The sequence below is a fragment of the Choloepus didactylus genome, chromosome 14 (genome assembly GCF_015220235.1).
Source record: "Choloepus didactylus isolate mChoDid1 chromosome 14, mChoDid1.pri, whole genome shotgun sequence".
NCBI lineage: Eukaryota > Metazoa > Chordata > Mammalia > Pilosa > Megalonychidae > Choloepus > Choloepus didactylus.
In genome coordinates, this window is record NC_051320.1 from 26794719 (window position 1) to 26806865 (window position 12147).

The 12147-nt window shown below is 36.1% G+C and overlaps 1 protein-coding gene across 7 annotated transcripts in view; it reads right to left on the reverse strand.

The window, feature by feature from the left end:
* The window catches only part of NCOA2 (nuclear receptor coactivator 2), a 330475-nt gene that overhangs the window by 247521 nt on the left and 70807 nt on the right, over positions 1-12147 (reverse strand). Inside the window, exon 1 of one of the 7 annotated variants that reach the window (XM_037802515.1) lies at positions 1333-2936. The exons of the other annotated variants lie outside the window; for them this stretch is intronic. The gene's annotated coding sequence lies outside the window, so the exon portion shown is untranslated. Of the gene's footprint in view, positions 1-1332; positions 2937-12147 lie in introns of those variants that run through there. 7 annotated transcript variants of the gene reach the window in all.

The window sequence follows — 12147 nt, forward strand, 5'->3', positions numbered from 1 at the left end:
AGACCTACAGAGTTTTAAAAAAAAATCTCTTCTGGAATATTTTTTCACCAAGCAGCAAAATTTATGTAAGGTAGATTCTAAATGCACTTTACAACCCATACAGAATATAGGTGATGCCACTCAATAGGATACATAAAGATAGTATTTCAGAAATAACAGCCTATAAGCCATTAGCCGTTAACTTATATTCTATTTCACTGCAGGCACTAGACTGAAAAGATAAATATTCAGTATTCTCCCATGGTTAATAAATTTGAATTACTTCAGCAGTCACTGCAAATACATTAACAAATACCTACAGTTGTAACTCCATGTTAGTAAACAACTTGCAAGGGAGAGAGTCACTAGTAGAATGGAAGCTTACTCAATGCCTCAGATTGAATATTCCTTTAAAATATCTCTTTATAAATGAAATTAGCTCAAAATATCTACTTATGTGTTTTCTGGTCCTTCAGTTCCATTCTGTCATACATAAAACCCTTCCTAGGATGTCATAAATAACTAAAATAATGGATGAACCTTTCCACACCATTACCATTTCAAAGATATTCCAAAAATACAAGTAATCAGTAATGTTTTACAGCACTGGAAAATAGGTGACGATTTAAAACTCCAACCTTCTCTTTCATTACACAGCTGAGTCTTATTTGAAGCTTTAATTCTGATTCAGCGTTAAGAAAAAGTGAAGGAGAAGACATTCAACATGAGTTCTGTCGGAGATTGTAGTCTTTCTAGAAAAAAGTGTGTTTTAAAATCCATTTTAGGTTCACAGTTTGGAACCCTGGAACACACTCTCATATGAAGAGTGTTAACACAAAAGTGTTGTAGCTATTAGGCTGCTCCAGCAACTAAAGCCTTTTTAATCCATATATTCTATCTGTATAGCCATACAGTATACTTATAGTTCTATAAAAGCTAACCAGAATGAGTAAAAAATTTCAAGGAGAAAACTCAGAATTCCAACTAGTGATGTCAGGAATCCTCTATCCTCCACCATCCTGCAGTGGAATAGAGGACTTGCCCTTCCCCACTGCTAGCACTAAGAGTAGAATATTGTTGTTGTTTCCCACTGAGCGGAGCAAGGATTCCCATAAGGATAGAGAAGCAGGATGGGATGTAAGTAATGATACATGAAAGAAGATGGGGCAGGGAGAGGTGGGGAAGGTTTGAAAACAGCTGCAGACCAGGACAGGAACTGGAAGTCTGAGGGTGGGTACCAACTTATAGAAAGATGATGATCAATCACTAAGAAACTATAAGGGCTGGGGCTCCAGCTACCATAACTGACAGTTCTCTGTGCTAGTCCAGCTGTCTGCCTCTCTTTTAACTCACCTCATCTGCTGTCTCTTCCCAGGATTTCTCTCCTCCTCCAAACCACTACAAAATAGAACACAGCCTCTTATGTAACCAGTAACACCAAATCCAGTAGATCTTAAGGAAATTTACTCCTCCTCCTCCTCACAACGACAAGAGTATTCAATAGGCCCTCTTATTAATGGTGAGTCTTCAGTATTCTTTATTTGACGAAAATGGAACTTCATTCCAGGAGCCCAGCCAAGCTCCGGATTATCTGGATTGGAGGAGAGACAAAATGGCTTTTCTCCAGACCAAGGCAAGGATAAGAGGAGAATTGAGTGGAACTGAGCAGGTGACAGAAAGAAATGGGGGGGAAAAACTCCCTAGCTATAGGAACAGGGAAGGAAAAGGAGATCCTAGGGACATCTTACAAAACAATCAGGATTATGTACATCGGGGCCTGCTTACTAACACAACTTCAAGCACAGATAAAACATAGTTCTAACTAGTATTATTTTTAAAATAAACAGTCTCAAGAAAAGTTAATTTATTTAATGTAAAATGTGTCTCAAATGGTGCTAATGTTAACATACTCTTCAACTGCTAATGCCAAAACTGAAGTTTTGAGTAAACTACAGTGTCCAAGATAATCTAAGAGCAATTTAACATCCAGGTTCTTCAATCACACCTGGAAACATCTAAGCCTGTCATACCATATATGTTAATGGTTAGGAAACGGGGCCTGCAGATTAACCACATATGAAAGTCAAATTATCATTTCACATAACTCCAAAGGATCACAAATAATGCAATATAGTTACCCATGGGTGAAAAAGCAATGTGCAACATATGGGAATATAGGGATAACAGGTATCCCAAAGACCTTCACAGACAGCTTTCTCAAAGAAATCTGTGAACGTCACCTCTTATTTATAGTTTTCTCAACTCAGAATTGTCTTCAGATTTAGAAATGTAATTTTTCAGTCAGATAAAAATTTCTAAGCATTTTTAAAGAAGCACACTTTATGTATTTTTTCCCTTTTTCAGAGGATTAACAGCACATCTACTCAACCACTGACCTGATATATACTACTCTTTACAAGAGGGTGGAGGGGACATATAGAAACCAATAAGCAGGAAAACAGTTACTTCATAGTAACAAAACCTTGACTTCTAGAAACACATATAATGCTTGGACATACTCCAAGTACCTTGTAAAATCCTACTAAAGTGATGAATCACTCATAATTTAGATTTGTTTTGGCTGTAAAAATCCAAAATGCAGCAAAAGCATTAAATCCTTCCCACAAAGAACCTATGATAAATGCCAACTTACTTTGCCTAATGTTTATGCTACTGCTCTCCAAATCACAGAATTTTATTTTTATTCAATGCATCTAGTCCAACACTCTCCCATTTTTTTGGATGTAATTGAGGCAGAAACAGTCTAGATGATTTGCCCAAGGTCAAACAGTGCCAGAGGATACAGCAAAAGTTACTTCATTCCTAACCTATTCCCTAACCCCAGCTAGTGATGTGGAGATCTTTTCATGTGCTTTTTACCAATTTTCAGCAATCTGTATGTCCTCTTTGGAGAAATGTCTATTCAAGTCTTTTGCCCATTTTTAATTGGGTTGTTTGTCAAGTTATTGAGTTGTAGGATTCCTTGATATATTCTGGATATAAAACCCTTATTGGATATGTGCTTTCCAAATATCTTCTCCCAGAGAGTAGGCTGCCTTTTCACTTTCATGATCAAGTTCTTTGATGCACACAAGCTTTTACGTTTGATCAGGTCCTATTTATCTACTTCTTTTGTTGCTTGTGCTTTGGGTATAAAGTCTAAGAAACCGTCACCTACACAAGATCCTGAAGATGCTTCCCTATATTTTCTTCTACAAATTATATAGCCCTGGTTTCTATATTTAAGTCTTTGGTCCATTTTCAGTTAATTTTGGTAATATGGTGTGAGATAGGGGTCTTCCTTCCTTTCTTTGCAATTGTCTCAGCACAATTTGTTGAAGAGACTATTCTTTCCAAATTGAGTGGACTTGTGAAAAAACAATTGGCTATAGATGTGAGGGTCTATTTCTGAATCCTTAATTTGATTCCATTGGTCTATGTATCTCTCCTTGTGCCAGTACCATGCTGTATTGACCACTGTAACTTTGTAATAAACTTTAAAGTCAGGAAGGGTGAGTTCTCCAATTTCGCTCTTTTTCAAGATGTTTTTGGCTATTCAGGGCCCCTTACCCTTCCAAATAAATATAACAATTAGCTTTTCCATTTCTGAAAAGTGGGCTGTTGGAATTTTGTTTGAGATTGCACTGAAACTAAACAATTTTGCATAGAATTGTCACCTTAATTATATTCAGTCTTCCAATCCATGAACACGTTATGTCATTCCATTTACGTAGGTCGTCTTTGATTTCTTTTAGCAAAGTTTTGTAGTTTTCCACATATAAGTTCTTTATATCCTTGGTTAAATTTATTTCTAGATACCTGATTCTTTACTATTGTAAATGGATATTTTAAAATACTTCCTCCTCAAACTGAGCATTACTAGTGTACAAAAACACTACTGATTTTTGTGTGCTGATCTTATACCCCAATACTTTGCTGACTCCATTTATTAGCTCTGTAGCTTTTTTGTAGATTTTCCAGGATTTTCTATATATAGGATCATATCATCTGCAAACAGTGGAAGCGTTACTTCTACTTTTCAATTTGGAGGACTTTTCTTAATTTTCTTGCCTAAATGCTCTGGCTAGAACTTACAGTACAATGTTGAATAACAGTGGTGACACTGGGCATCTCTGTCTTGTTCCAGATCTTTGAGGGAAAGCTTTCAGTCTTTGACACTGAGTAAGATGTTAGCTGTGGGTTTTTCATATATGTCCTTTACCATGTTGAGGAAGTTTCCTTTAATTCCTATTTTCTGAAGTGTTTTCATCAAGAAAGAATACTGAGTTTTGTCAAATGCCATTTCTTCATCTATCGAGATGATCATGTAATTACGGTCCCTCGTTTTGTTAATGTGGTTTACTAAATTAATTGATTTTCTTATGTTGAACCGCCCTTGCATACCTAGGATAAAACCCACATGATCACAGTGTATAATTTTTTTAATGTGCTGCTGGATTCAATTTGTAACTATTTTATCGAGGACTTCTGCTTTTATATTCATAAGAGAAATTGGTCTGAAATTTTCTTTTCTTGTAGTATATCAGGCTTTCGTATGAGGGTGATGTTGGCTCATAGAATGAGTTAGGTAGTGTTCCCACCTGTTCAATTTTTTGGAAGAGTGTGAGCAAGATTGGTATTAATTCTTCATGGAATGTTCGGTAGAATTCACCTGTGAAGCAATCTGGTCCTGGGCTTTTATTTGCTGGGAGGTTTTTGATGACTGATTCAAGCTCTTTACTTGTAATTGGTCTATTGAGATCTTCTACTTCTTCTAGGGTCAGTGTAAGCTGATCATGTGTTTCTAGGAATTTCTCAATTTCACCTAGGTTGTCTAATTTGTTGGACACAACAATGCAGTTGTGCTCACAGTATCCTCTTATGACCTTTCTCTTTCTGTGGGGCCATTAGTAATGTTCCCATCACATTTCTGATTTTATTTATTTGCATCTTCTCTCTTTTTTTCCTTGTCAGTCAAGCGAAAGGTTTGTTAATTTTATTGATCTTTTTAAAGAATAAACTTTTGGTTTTGCTAATGCTATTGTTTTTTATTCTCAATTTCATTTTATTTCTGCTCTAATCTTTGTCATTTCTTTCCTTCTGCTTGCATTGGGGTTAGTTTGCTGTTCCTTTTCTAGTTCTTCCAGACAGGCAGTTAGGTCTTTCATTTTAGCTCTTTCTTCTTTTTTAATCTAAGTGTTTAGAGCTATAAATTTTCCTCTACAGCACTGCCTTCGCTACATCCCATCAGTTTTCATGTGTTGTGTTCTAATTTTCATTTATCTCAAGGCATTTACTGATTTCCCTTGCAATTTCTTCTTTGACCCACACTTAAGAGTGTGTCATTTAACTTCCCTATGTTTGTGACTTTTTGTTCCCTGCCTGATATTCATTTCCAGCTTCATTCCATTATGGTAAGAGAAGATGTTTTGTATAAATTTAACTTTATTGAGACTTGTTTTGTGACCCCACATGTGGTCTATCCTGGAGAACAATCCATGTGAGCTTGAGAAGAATGTATATTCTGCTGCTTTGAGGTGCAATGTTCTGTATATGTCTGTTAGGTATAGTTCATTTATCATATTATTCAAGTTGTTTCCTTAATGATCTTCTGTCTAGATGATCTATCTACTGATGAGAGTGGTGTACTGAAGTCTCTAACTATTAGTATAGAGGTGTCTATTTTTCCATTCAGTTTTACCAGTATTTGCCTCCCGTATCTTGGGGCACTAGGGTTTGGTGTATAAAATTACTTATGACTGTTATTCCTTCTTGGTGGGTTGCCCCTTTTATAATATATTGTGTCCTTCTTTGTCTTTATAACAGCTTTTGTCTGGTATAAATATAGCTATCTCAGCTCTTCTGTGATCACTGTTTGCATGGAATATCTTTTTTATCCTTTCACTTTCAATTTATTTGTGTTTTGGGATCTTAGGTGAGTCTCTTGTAAACACTAGAGTTGGATCATCTTTTTTTTTTTTATCTATTCTGCCACTTTGCATCCTTTTATTGAGGGATATAATCCATTAATATTCAGTGTTATTACTGTAAAGGACTCTATTTTAATCTCTCCCTCTTTTTTGGAGGACACTTTGGCTAGATAAAGAATTTGGGGCTGGCAATTCTTCTCTTTCAGTACCACTGCCTTCTTGCCTCCATGGTTTCTGGTGAGAAATTGGTACTTAATCTTATTAAGGCTCCCTTGTATATATGAACCATTTTTCTCTTGCTGCTTTCAGGATTCTCTCTTTATCTCTGGCAGTTGACATTATGATGAGAATGTGTCTTAGAGTGGATTTCTTAGGATTTACTCTGTTTGGAGTGTATTGTGCTTCTTGCACATGTATATTTATGTCTTTCAGAAGAATTGGAAAATGTTTGGCCATTATTTCCTTAAATATTCTTTCTGTCCCCTTTCCCTTCCTTTTGGTATGCCTACGCCATGTTTGTGTGCTTTGTGTTGTCACTCAAATCCCTGAGACACTGCTCAATTCTTTCTATTCTTTTCTCTATCTGTTCTTCCGACTGTACGACTTCGACTGTCCTGTCTTCTAGTTCGCTGTTTCTTCTGCCTGTTCAAATCTGTTGTTGTATGCCTCTAGTGAATTTTTAGTCTCCATTATTATGCCTTTAATCCCCATAATTTGTTATGTTTCTTGTAATACTTTCAAATTCTTCTTTATGCTCACACATTATCTTAATAACCTTTAGCTCTAAACTGTGGTGTATACATACAATGGAATATTGAGTGGCCAAAAGAAGGAATGAAGTTGTGAGGCATGCAACTATGTGGAGTGAAATAAGCCAGCAACAAAAGGACAAATATTGTATGGTCTCACTAATATAAACTAACTGTAATGAGCAAACACTAAGAATTGAATTTGAGAGCATAGGTTATCAGGGGACAGAACACGGGCAGAGAGTGGGCAACTGATGATTTAGGAATACAGAATGTTCAATAAGGCTTATTAAAAAGGTTCCTAGATTGTAAGCTCTTACAGCAGTCACATCTGTTACTGAGTTTTAATGGTTATTTCTAAATTCTGAGATGCTGAGCTCTTTGTGTATAGCCTGGTAGTTCCCTGGAACTTTGGGTATTGGAGTGACAACTGAGACCCAGATAGAGTTCTACAGCTCTGAAAGTCAGCATTACTCCATACAGCAACTGCTAAAGAAGCTGATTAAGAGATCAGACTTCAATTAGAGATATGAATGAAACGGACTTGGTTAGGACTAAGGTAAATCAGAACACAAGGTAAAGGATGATATTGACTGTATTTTAAAACTTCAACTTCTATGTGAGACCAAAGGAAAAGATGCCTATTCAGGACAAAATTTAAATTTTCTGTAGCATACTATCTAATTTAACCTGTATGGTCAGTTTATTTAAACAACATAATTACATAGAACCTAGAATAGGGAATAAGATCCTGTTATTCTGTATAGGTTAATGTAATACCCCGATACATTCCAGAGTATTTGGGGCAGAAAATAAAAGTATTTGCAAAGTCCCCTTAAGAGACTGGAGAAAAATGTGGAAATATTAAACTTGCCCACCTGGGGAATTTCTGATATTCTCGTAAGCATTGGGGACTACCATTGTAGTAGGCCAAGCCCTTGATCTTTGGGCTTGAAGTTTGTTATTGTAAAGGAGAGGCTAAGCATACTTATAATTGTGCCTAAGAGTCACCTCCAGAGTACCTCTTTTGTTGCTCAGATGTGGCCTCTCTCTCCCAGCCAACTCTGCAAACAAACTCATTACCCTCCCCCCTACATGGGACATGACTCCTAAGGGTGTGAGTCTCCCTGGCAATGTAGGACATGACTCCCAGGGATGAGCCTGGCTCTGGCATCATGGGATCAAGAGTGTCTTCTTGACCAAAGGGGGAAAAGAAATGGAACAAAATAAAGTTTCAGTGGCTAAGAGATTCCTAATAGAGTCAAGAAGTCATTCTGGAGGTTATTTGTATGCATTATATGGATATTCCTTTTTAGTTTCAAGTGTGTTAGAAGAGATAGAAGGAAGTGCCTGAAACTGGTGAACTGTAATGCAGTAGCCTTGTTTCTTGATGATTATATAAGTGTACAGCTTTTATGGGGTAACTGTTTTGATTGTGAAAGCCTTGTGACTGACACTCCCTTTATCCAGTGTATGGGCAGATGAGTAATAAAATAAAGACAAAAAAAATCTATAAATAAATAACATGGGGGGATAAGGGGTATGGGATGTTCTGGGTGTTCTTTTTTATTTTTATTTTTATTCCATTGTTTATTCTTTTTTTTTTTTTTTTTGGAGTAAGGAAAATGTTCTAAAATTGATTGTGTTGATGAATGCACAACTATATGATGACACTGTGAGCCACTGATTGTATTCTTTGGATGGATTATATGGTATGTGAATATATCTCAGTAAAATCGCATTTAAAAAAAATATATATATATCCTTTAAAAATATATCCATATTTTCCTTCATCTCCTTGAATTGACTTAGATTTGTCTGAACTGCTTTGATTAGTTATTCCAAATCCTGTGTCTCCTCTGACATTTTAATTTGTTCCCTTGACTGAGTCATATCTTCCTCTTTCTTAGTAGGGGTTTTAATTTTTTGCTGATGTCTGGGCATCTGATTATCTTGATGAATTAACTCTGAAGGTCAGTTTCTCCTTGTCTAAGGTTTTGTTCACTGGCTTTGTTTTAAGGCTCTTCTTTGATGCTTGGTCCAACTTACTCTGGACTAGAGAGTAGTCCATGTTTAACTGTTCAGATTTTCTCAGCTCTTCTTCATCTGATTCTTGCCCTCATTATGCAGTACAATTTTTACGACTGCACTCTTTGTGCAGTTGTTTCACCTCCAGGAGAAATCTTCCTTTCTTCTATTCCTTCTCTGGGAATCTTAATCTGTTCTGTTCATTTTTGTGCAGAATGTTCTCCCCAGCCGCTATGACTTGTTTAACTCCCTCATTCAGTTCCCCCTTTTCTTACACTTTTCAGTTCTTAGACCCTCCTTAAAGCAGTTCAGTTCCTCCCACCCTTTTCTTTTTCTGTAAGGCTTTTCTACCTCCAGTCTCTTCTGTTACATGTCCCACCCCAAGGACCTAGATGGGGTCAATCCAGAAAGGTGGGTCAATCCAGAAAAGTACATTCTGCATTTAGGTCATCCAGCCAACAGAACCTGGACTGAGTGTCAGCAGCTCTCATCAACAGTAATGCCATGTCTCTATCTCTCTTTCTTCCCCCAGGGACCATTTTGTATGCAACATGTCTTAGCGGCTTGTATTCTGCCTTGGGTCCCCGCATCCTGTAGCCCTGTGCCAGGATATGCATGGGATTCTAACTCGCTACTCTGAGTGGCTCCACAGCAGGAGGGACCCAGGCATGCTTCTTCCATGAGTCTCCCAAGTGCGCACTACCAAGTGAGGGGGAGGAATCCAGACTGGCAGGACTGGGACAGAAATTTCCTACTTGATCTTGGAGATTATTTTTCTTTTTCTTCAATTCAGCATTTTTAGATTTCTTCTCCAGTGTCTATCATTCTCCAGAGTTCTGATCAAGTGGGATTTGTCCTTTTATATGTTGATTCGTAAGGGACATTTTTCCAGGGGATGTCTTATGTCACCATGTTGATGACATTCCCCACTTAATTTCTTGTTTACATCTTGATTGTTGCACGGTTATTAATTGTGCAGTGTTTGAATTTTAAAAAAGATAACTATATATGGCTTTCTTTTACAAAAGTTCATGAGGAATTTCTATCCATGCACAATCCAACTGATCCTATACTGCATATGTTTTCCAGAACACTCAAAATAGTGTTTGAAAATAATCACTAGTATTAAGTATGCTTTTATGTCTTTTTAATTAACAATAAATTTTTATTAAGCATATACTATGTTTTGGGCAAAGTACTTGGGGTTTTCAACTGATATCTTTCTTAATCAAGAAGTAAGTACTATTTTTCTTCTTTTAAAATGAGGAAGATGAAGCTTGGAGTACTGAAATAATTCACCCAGGATTCCCAAGTTTATATGCAGTTAAGAATCAAAATTGGAACCCAGGTCTTCCTGGCTCTAAAAATTAGGCTCTTCCCATTATGCACACTAACTCTCAAATAGCAACAGATGTAAAGCTAAGTGAGACATAGTTCTTATACTCAAGAAGGTTAAAGGCATATAACAAAACAATCCCAACACAAACATGAATATTCTGTCAATTTTCTAAAGCCATTAGACTAGAGCCTGGTTGCTTCTCTGTCATTCTGGGTCTCTTTCCACTATGCTACTATGTTTTGCCCAAACCTTTGAAAAACCAGTAACAGCAGCCAACTCTTGATACCTCTCTTATCTGAAATTCTAAGGTTTTATGGTTTGACCTACACAATTTAAGTAAACTTGATTATGTGACCTTGTGTACCATCCCGTTTTCTATATATCAAGTTTAATTCCCCAGTAAGACCTTTAGTTTATCTTATAAATAACTTACCCTTATAAACTATTAAACATGATAAATAAAATTTAGCCAAAAAAGTCTTTGAAAATCAGTTTCATTTTTAATCTCCTTAATTGCACACAATGCCTGCCAAGACCTTAGCTCTGGATTCCACCACAGTTGCTGTAACCATCAAATGAGAACCATCTCTTTGGAAAAAAGTAATTGCTTTCTTTATTTGCTTAATCTACCCTCTCCCAAGGGCCTGACAAAAAGGACTTCATTTGTAATTTCAAATACATTACAAAGCTTCACATATAATACAGAAATATACATCATTTTTACATTTTCTTAAATTGTTAAGGCATTGTTTGGATTTTTTTTTCTAAAAATGGTTTAAATAGCTATTTTTAAAAGATTATCACTACATAAACACAAGATATTTTAAAATGCCAAATAATAAATCTACCTGTATTTTAAAATTATTTACGTTGATGTTTTGTTGATATGGCTTTAGCCAAGTTTTCTCAAGCACTAGAAGGAACAAAATTCATATTCAACTGCAAATCAATTAGAAGCTTGGGCCTTCTCATACAGATTCTCCCAAAAGTAGTTCTAAGAAAGAATTCTGAGAGACTACCTATGCATTCTTCTCCTTCGAAGGCAATAACAAACATATTCCCCAGAAAACATAGGCTTTGCAAATATGCTGTTTTAGCACAGAATAAATGTATTCTACTATACACTACTCTGTATACAAACATGTATGACACAGCCCTAATCCAACAGATCAGAGACTAGGGATACCTGGCTTCCACCTTTGATAAAATTTAACATTATATTCTAACTCCAATCACAATATCTCTCCCAATGGTATCCAGCAAAAAATATATTGGTATCCCTTAAATGAATTAGGGTTTAATATTAATGACCACTAAAACATGTATCACTTAATGCTAATGGATTCTATTAAAAAAAAAACTTTGCGTAACAGTAATTTTTAAAAATTACTTAAGCAAGAATGGAAAGACACTTACTACTACTCAGGTAGCCCAGATTTTGAAAAAGAGGCTGATAGTTTAGTATTTTCAGAGATTTAAACAGTTCCAGTATAATGAATTTCTTTATGGTGAAACTAAGATGTTCAAAGTCTACTGTAATTAAAGGTGTTTTGGCACAGATGTTGGTCTTCAAATGTTTGCTTTGTCAGCTGTCTAATCCACACTCACATCAAAGTAATTAGCACACTATCTTTAATATTTTAAACACAAATTCAACAAAATTAAGCTATTATATAGAGAATGCTGATCAAAGCTATCAAATGTACTTATATCTTTAATGCTATGTCAACCATATGTGTGGCACACAGCCAGATCAGCCGTGCTCAGTATGAAGAACATGTAAGAATATTCAAAACCAGAAAAGATTGTGCTGACCTAACAAAAATAAACAAACATCTACCTAAAGGGGAAAAGATTCTGCTGCCCTTTTCAACTTACTCAAAGGAATCCAGATTCTTCAAGACCAAATGTCTCAAATGCTTTCTAAAACAGATAATCATTCCTTTCTTTGCTTGTTTAATTTTATTGAGCCCCTACTACATGCCAGGCAATATTTTCAGCACCAGGGATAGAGATGAATAAATAAGGGGTGGGGAGTAGGCAACTACCCTAATGGAACTTTCATTCTAGAAGATTTACAAGTTTGTTTCCTGACACATGTTAACTCCAAAATACTGCCTGG